This window comes from Eptesicus fuscus, chromosome 6 (genome assembly GCF_027574615.1).
Source record: "Eptesicus fuscus isolate TK198812 chromosome 6, DD_ASM_mEF_20220401, whole genome shotgun sequence".
NCBI classification, from domain to species: Eukaryota; Metazoa; Chordata; class Mammalia; order Chiroptera; family Vespertilionidae; genus Eptesicus; species Eptesicus fuscus.
In genome coordinates, this window is record NC_072478.1 from 59,803,862 (window position 1) to 59,811,954 (window position 8,093).

An 8,093-nucleotide genomic window follows, 5' to 3' on the forward strand; every position below is an offset into this window, starting at 1 on the left:
CCATTCAGGTGATTTGCAAGGCCTTACGTAGTCTCCAGGCCTTAGCAGATTTAATAAAACAGGAGTGAACTGATGGTTGGTTTTCTGAAAGAGAAAACATGAACAATACTATGCTTACCCTAAATGATTGGGAGGATAATTTTTGGAGGGTCTGGGGTCCGGTGCCTCAGTACATGTTATATAGGAAAGCCTCGAAGCCCCCAGCACACACGTGAACCTCCCGTTCAGGGGAATCCTTCACTTCTCTCAACTTCTGCACGGAAGCCACTTGCGGCCGGCTCTGGCAGTGAGGGGCTTTCTCTTTGAACATCTGCTTTATGATCTGAATAAGCCAGCCTCCAGGGCCGGGCAGTGCGGCCCCTGCAGGAGGAGGCTGTGTGCCATCCGGGGACCTACCGATGGCTAAGCCGCACGACGAACCGAGATTTATGATCACCTTCCCAGTCAATTAAAATTCCAGATATTACGAAGGCAGAATTCAATTAAGGTTAATTGGGGCTTCTGAAAACTGCCTTTCCAAAGGGAAACCATGATGGGATTGTGACTCCTCGTGGGTTTCCATCAGCTTTAAATAACTTTCCGGGCCTTTCTTTCCTTGGCACAAGACACAGCACTCTCGCTGCCTGGCTCCTGCTATTATCATTTGATTCAGATGTTGATTCTGCTGTCATAAGTTATCACGGTGACTTATTTGCTTTTTTGGCTTTGTCTTCTTCTTAAAAACTAAACAAAAAATACCCCCCCCCCCAAACGAAACAAAACTCCCAAGGCTCTCAGCAGACCAGAACCCTAACAAAATCATAACCCTGAGCCGTGCGGGAGCCACGGTGGTCTGACATGGAAGAAATATAGTCATTTGGAAGATTGTGACAACATTTCAGAAGCAATTACCCAAACTGGAAAAATAACCCATTTCTCTCCCTTTGCCATTAAGGTGGATGCAAAGGTTTGCAAACATTGTCAGTGAAGGGAGAGAATGTAGCAGGAGGGGGGGGGTGTAGACGGGGTGGGAGGGGGAGAACAGGTGCAAACAAGAATTAGGATGCACGTCAGGCTTCCCATCCCACCCTAAATTTTATTTTCTCGTCGTCCAGGGCTATTGTGACAGTTCTGAGCACAGATGATTGGACTGGGAGAACACCTGGGACGGGGCCTCCCTCACCCACTGCAGAGCATGTTTTCCGCAGCTCACAGAGCAGTCTGGAGCAGGGAGCGAATAGTAATTTCAGCAGCCTCTTTCCTCTGTATTTCCAACCTATTGTTCATTGCTGGAGACTGGTAACAAAAAGCTAAAGAGGAATTTTCTTTTTGAAAAGAAGAAGCGATAAGCGTGTGAGCCGGGGAGAGGCACGGCCACGGCTCAGGTGTTCTGTGGTTCTTCCGAGGCGCGCAGCTACGCATTTGCCCCGGGCAGATAGGGGCGCCTCCTCCGGGAATTGGCAGCCCCTTCCTGGGTTCTCAGAGCCCTGCCTCTCCTTGTAGGACTGCTCGCCGGAGCCTGCGTGCTGGGGACACGTTCGTTGTAGAGAGGGCTTTGGACATGGCCGTGGTTCTATGAGAGCCGAGCAAGGGCTTAGGTGAGACAAGCAGAAAGGCTGCCGATTCGTGTCCTTTCCTTCTGTGCCTTCCAGCAGGCGGGACAACAGGGCCGTGGACAGGCGGGGGCATGTGAGTTATCCACACGGCTGTGGATGTGGCAATTAACAGGTCTATGCAGTGTCGCAGGATTTAAATGAGCTCCTTTTCAGTGCCTCTTCGTTCAGATTGCTTCTGCCCCTTTGCAAGAAGGGCACACATTGGAATTGTTTTCTAGGGATTGATAACCTAAAAATAAAAGGCCACACTGAGAGGCAACCAGCATTTATTTGATATTAAAAAAAAATAGAATAGCTACTTGGGAAGCACTGATTCAGGCAGAAGCCCAAATGGTGTTCCGATTAGGAGACAAAAAAAAAAAAAAAAAAAAAGGTATTTATGACAAAGGGAAGGGGAACAACTCCATCAACAGAAGGAGGCATTTCTGTTGGCATAGAAAAGCTAACATAGTGATGCTAACTCCAAACAATGTTTTTAATTTTTAGTCCGGTAGTCATCAGTCTGGTAGTCATAATATCTGCTTCCTTGTCATTCCAGAAACAGTTCTTTGGGACACGATGATGCTTTAGGTCCAGTCCACAGGTTGTTTAGACCCAACTAAACAGTCCAAAGGTTTGAGCAGTAAGACATGCAAGGTGGTTCCTCTGGGATTTCAGCTCCGGCTCCATTTTAATGTGGCTCCATTTATGTTATTATTATTATTTAAAATATTTTTATTGATTTCAGAGAGGAAGGGAGAGGGAGAGAGAGATGGAAACATCATGATGAGAGAGAATCATTGATCGGCTGCCTCCTGCATGCCCCCTACTGGGGGTTGAGCCCACAACCGGGGCATGTGCCCCTTGACTAAAATTGAACCCGGGACCCTTCAGTCCACAGGCTGATGCTCTATCCACTGAGCCAAACCGACTAGGGCACGTTACTATGATTGTTACTATTATTTTTAATCCTCAACCGAGGATATTTTCCCATTGATTTTTAGAAAGAGTGGAAGAGAGAGGGAAAGACAGAGAAATATCGATACGAGAGAAACACATCGATTGGTTGCCTCCTGCATGCCCCGACTAGGGCGCGGGCCAGAGAGGAGTCTGCAACCTAGGTACATGCCCTTGACCGAATCAAACCTGGGACCCTTCAGTCCTCAGGTCAACGCTCTATCCACTGAGCCAAACCGACTAGGGCACGTTACTATTATTTTTAACAAGACAGTGATGGTCTCAGGAGCACAAGCATCCCATACATCTCTCTAATCTAGGAAGGAAGGCACCTACTCACGTACTTCTCAGTTCCCGTCCCCTCTCTCTTATTCAGGCAGGTTGGAAAATGAGAGCCCGGAAAACGAGAGGTTCTAACGTTGCATCAAGGTTGAGGGGGAAGTGTCTGTAATCGGAAATCTGGGGTGTAATTATACGATAGCCAGAAGAAACAGGCAGGTGGAATGAGCCTCCAGAGCCCGATTGCTAATGAATTCTCTCTGTTCCTTATGGAAAAGAGCCCCATTTGTAAAATTAAAAGTCAGTGCCTCTTTGATGAGAAGATTTGCACGCGGCCGTCTTTTTCTCCTGTGTTGTGCACTTGCAAAGGAGAGCGGGAAGCCGGCCCTGTAGACAAGGGCACTGGAACGGAGCAGGCAGCCTGCTTTCCCCTCGTTTCAGGGCTGTGTGAGCCGTTTCCCCAGAGAACTTGATCGGTGGTACGTGCCTGGCTGTGCTGAGGAATAGGGCCTTCTGCACACACGTCGACATGCCAGTCGATTCAGAGGAGAAAACAATTGAGACCAGTCTTTTGGCACTGCTGCGTAGCCACCGTAAGTGGTTGGCTGAGTTTTTCACTTCTTTTTAAAAAAATGTTTTATTGCCGAAACCGGTTTGGCTCAGTGGATAGAGCGTCGGTTTGCGGACTGGAAGGTCCCAGGTTCGATTCCGGTCAAGGGCATGTACATTGGTTGCGGGCAGATCCCCCGGTGGGGGGTGTGCAGGAGGCAGCTGGTCGATGTCTCTCTCATGTCTCTCTCATCGATGTTTCTAGCTCTCTATCCCTCTCCCTTCCTCTCTGTGAAAAATTAATAAAATATATTTAAAAAAAAAAAATGTTTTATTTATTGATTTTTTACAGAGAGGAAGGGAGAGGGATAGAGAGTTAGAAACATCGATGAGAGAGAAACATCAATCAGCTGCCTCCTGCACACTTCCTACTGGGGATGTGCCCGAAACCAAGGTACATGCCCTTGACCGGAATCGAACCTGGGACCCTTCAGTCCGCAGGCCGACCCTCTACCCACTGAGCCAAACCGGTTAGGGCAGTTTTTCACTTCTTATCCTGATGCCAGGGGGCCATGCTGAGCGTGTGGGTATGTGTTCCAGCTGACGGAAGGGCAGGGGCAGCGGCCACCAAGCAGCGCGGATGTTGCAATGACCTGGTGGTAGGGTTTCTAATGGAAACACTTAACATTTGAGGAGACCAGGAAACATCTACTTCATAGACCTGCAGGGTTACCTGAAACCCGACCTTTGCATTTCTGTCGGGTCACATAGTAAATGCCACCGATTAGCAGCCGCCTGAGCCGACTGGAAGCAAGGCCTGGGGACAGCTGTTTGCTGCCACCATCCGTGCAGGCTGGAGAGAGCCATGCTTAAGTTTTCCGGGAATTTGTGAGCTGGATGTTAAACGCAGCCTTCCCTATTAATGATTTAGTTATATAAACTTATAATTCAATAAATTATACTAGAAACAAAGGCAGTAAGTACGCAGAACTTACCGTTTCCTAATTATTTTATGATGATCGATACCTGCAGGCTATTTACACCTATGGTATCGGTGTGGGGAAATGCTATATCCTGGTGGCTGTGCGTCTCTTCCCGACTCCTTGGTCAGTGACGTCATGTTGGTCACTTGAAATGAGCCGCAGTGACAGTATTCACACCACCGCGATGAGAAATCCTGCAGGCTAGGGCTTTTTCCTTTGAGCCAGTGCGCTGGTGAGCATTTACCAGCACACCACTGTGTGTGTGTGTGTGTGTGTGTGTGTTGTGTGTGTTGGTGTGTTGTGAATGTGTGAGTGTGTGCGTGTGTGTGCATGTGTGTGTGTGAATGTGTGTGCGAGTGTGTGTGCACACGCGTGTTGGGTGGTGGCATAAGGATCTGTATGCTGAAAAAGCAAAGATGCTTGTTTTCAAGTTGGGGGAGTATCTTAGTCAGCTGGACTGCTACAGCAAGAACACCATAGACAGAGCGGCTTTAACAACAAACATTTCAGCTCTGGAGGCTGGGAAGTCTGAGGTCACGGTGCCTGTGTACTCCGGTTCTGGTGAGGACTGTCTTCCTGGTTTTCTCACATGGCAGGTGGTTGGGGGGTGGGATGGAAGCAAGCTCTTGTGTCTCTTCTCCTAAGGACACTGGTCCCATTATGAGGGCTCTATTGCCGTGGCCCAACCACCCCCCAAAGACCCATCTCCAAATAGCACCACACTAGGGAATTAGAGTTCACCTCTGAATGCTTGGAGGACACAAACATTCAGTCCATAGCAGGGGTCAGGGGTGGGGTGGGGGTAGGTTCCTGGGGACCCTGGGCTTCCTGGGAGGAGAGGGAATGCTGTCCAAGGACAGGAGGCTTCCAAGAGAAATGGGAGGATCCAGGGTCAAGTCCCTGTGCTTTGTGGATCTGTCTGGGGCAGCCTGAGGTAAGAGGGGCCTCCCAGAGCCCCTCTCTTCTGCTTTCTTTCTCCCCTTGCCCTTCCCACATCAGTATTGGCCAGTGGTCCATACCAATACCTAGCTTCACTCCTTATGAGGGGAAATTTCTGACAGACTGTGGATTCTGTGGCTCGGTTATGTTATTAACTGAATGAATAATGTTGAAGCCCTAACCCCCCAAGTTTTGGTGTTTGGAGGTGAAGTCTTTGGGAGGTAATTAGGTTTAAATGAGGTCATGAGGGTGGGGCCCTATGATGGGATTAGTGCCCTTCTAAGAAGAGGAAGAGACTCTAGAGCTCTCTCCTCAAGCATGCATGGAGGATAGATCATGTGAACTCACATGAGGAAGCCAACTCTCACCAGACACTGAATCTGCCAGCACCTTGATCTTGGACTTCTAAACTCCAGAACCGTGAGAAAAGAATATCTGTAAGCCCCCTGGTCTATGGCGTTTTGTTACAGCAACTTGAACTAAGACAGATTATGAGTATAATTTAGTACAGACTGGTTGGGGTGATTTCAAGGTCTTTGTCTACACACAATGAAAGAAGCAGGTGAGGATTCCAGAGTGCACTGTGTGTCCACTCAGCTTTCAGGAGGATGATGGGAAAGATACCGAGCTGGGAACCAGGAGGCCTGGCCTCAAAGTCAGGCACCGCACTTGGAGCTATGGATTATTGGACAGGAAACAAATAGCCTGTGTTCTCTCAATATAAAATGGCATGTTCATCATGATGCGGAATCAAAAAGGAAGGCTGTTTGAAAATTGTAAAACAACCCTGGCCAGGTGGCTCTGTTGGTTGGAATGTTGTCCCACATACAACAAAACAGGTGGCAGTTTCGATTCCAGGTCAGGGCACATACCCAGGTTGTGGGTGTGATTCCTGGTTGGGGTGCGTGCGAGAGGCAACCAATCCATGTTTCTTTCTCACATCGACTTTAACTCTCTCTAAAAATCAATTTAAAAAAAAAAGGAAATTGTAAAACATTGCACAATGTAAGGTGTTAGTAGTCCAGGGGCATCTTTATTTAAAAAAATATATATTTTTATTGATTTCAGAGAGGAAGGAAGAGGGAGAGAGAGATAGAAACATCTATGATGAGAGAGAATCATTGATTGGCTGCTTCCTGCATGCCCCGCACTGGGGATGGAGCCCACAACTGGGCATGTGCCCTTGACCGGTATTGAACCCAGCACCCTTCAGTCCGCAGGTCAACACTCTATCCACTGAGCAAAACTGGCTAAGGCCAGGGGGCATCTTTTAATTCACAAGCGCAGTGATAAAGGATATTTTTCTAAATTTCTGGAACTCTGTGTACCTGTTTCTCCTTATAGCCTTCCTTCTTTCTACCTAATATTTGTGACTCTGTTATTTCCTTTATTTTGGTCTTTCTTCTCTCTCTCTATGCTTCTCTCTTTAGCCCAGGCATCCTCAAACTATGGCCTGCGGGCCACATGCAGGTGTTTTTGCCGTTTTGTTTTTTTACTTCAAAATAAGATATGTGCAGTGTGCATAGGAATTTGTTCATAGTTTTTTTTAAACTATAGTCCGGCCCTCCAACGGTCTGAGGGACAGTGAACTGGCCCCCTGTTTAAAAAGTTTGAGGACCCCTGCTTTAGCCCTTTTCCCCCCTCTCCTTTTATCCCCTAAATTCTATTATAAAATTAGAATATTTTGAGTTCATTCTTTTGTTAAAAAAAAATGTCAAAATCACCTTTTGTTATTTGCTCACTAAAAATGCCCCCCCTTGCAATAGGAGCATTTTACAATTGGGGGACCTTGTCATTCTCCTGACTCAGTGGCCCTGATGCACCTCACGCTGGGAGTATGTTGCAGAAATTGCTAGGGGAGCTCCTCTTGCAAAAGTGGCGACGTGGAGGCTTGGGATCCCGGCTGCCCTGGAGGGAGGGCGGGCAATTAACCTTGGCAGTGGAGCAGAACCCACTTAAATTTGTACCTGTAAATCCGCAAATGCGATGGAAGAATCCAGATTTTCATCAAAAATAAATTAAAATTGGAGCCCTCACATTATGAAAGACTTTGCGGGGAGATTTGTTTCATGAGCAACTCTTGTCAGTGTAGTTAAGCCGTGTTTTGATTCGCATAAGTTCATTACCGATAGGGCTTTGGCCAGCAGCGCGCCGACCGAAGACGGGAGCGCACCTAGGGTGAGCTGCAGAGGCAGCTCACGTTTTCAGTAAGTTTATTAGCCAGAATCACTCCGATTTCTCATGGCACTTTATTGCTTTTTAAGTTTCCTTCTTTGAAGGGGGGAGGTCGAGCCCAGGAGAGCTGGTTGTGCTACTTCTGCCCACTGGGGCGCACACACACCCCATTTATTTGGACTCCTGGCGCTATCCTGTCTCCCGTTTTCACTCTAGGCAGGGATTTTGGTTTCTGTGATGTGTGGCGTGAGAAATCGGGTCACTAGTGAAATGCTTCATGTAACAGACAGATGAGCTGCCATCCGAACAGCACACAAAGGATGTGCCCCGAAGGGACCACCCCGACGAGAGTGACGGGCAGAGCTGACTTGTCCAGGTGTCCTGGATCAGAATGTCCTGGCCAGGATGGGTCTCAGGACTGCGGGAGCCCTGCTCGGGCGGCACATTCGCACAAACGTCCTAAGGGCACTGCAACGGCGGTGGGCGGCACCGCCTTCTTGGGGCAGAGTTCGCTGGAGGTTGAATGGGGGACTGGACCAGCGGAGCTGTTTCCCCGACTTTGTGTCCACAAGGCTTCCTCCGTAGCGTCTCCCGAGGCCGCCTGATGTTCTGGAATGTTGGGCTCCAGGTGGAAGGG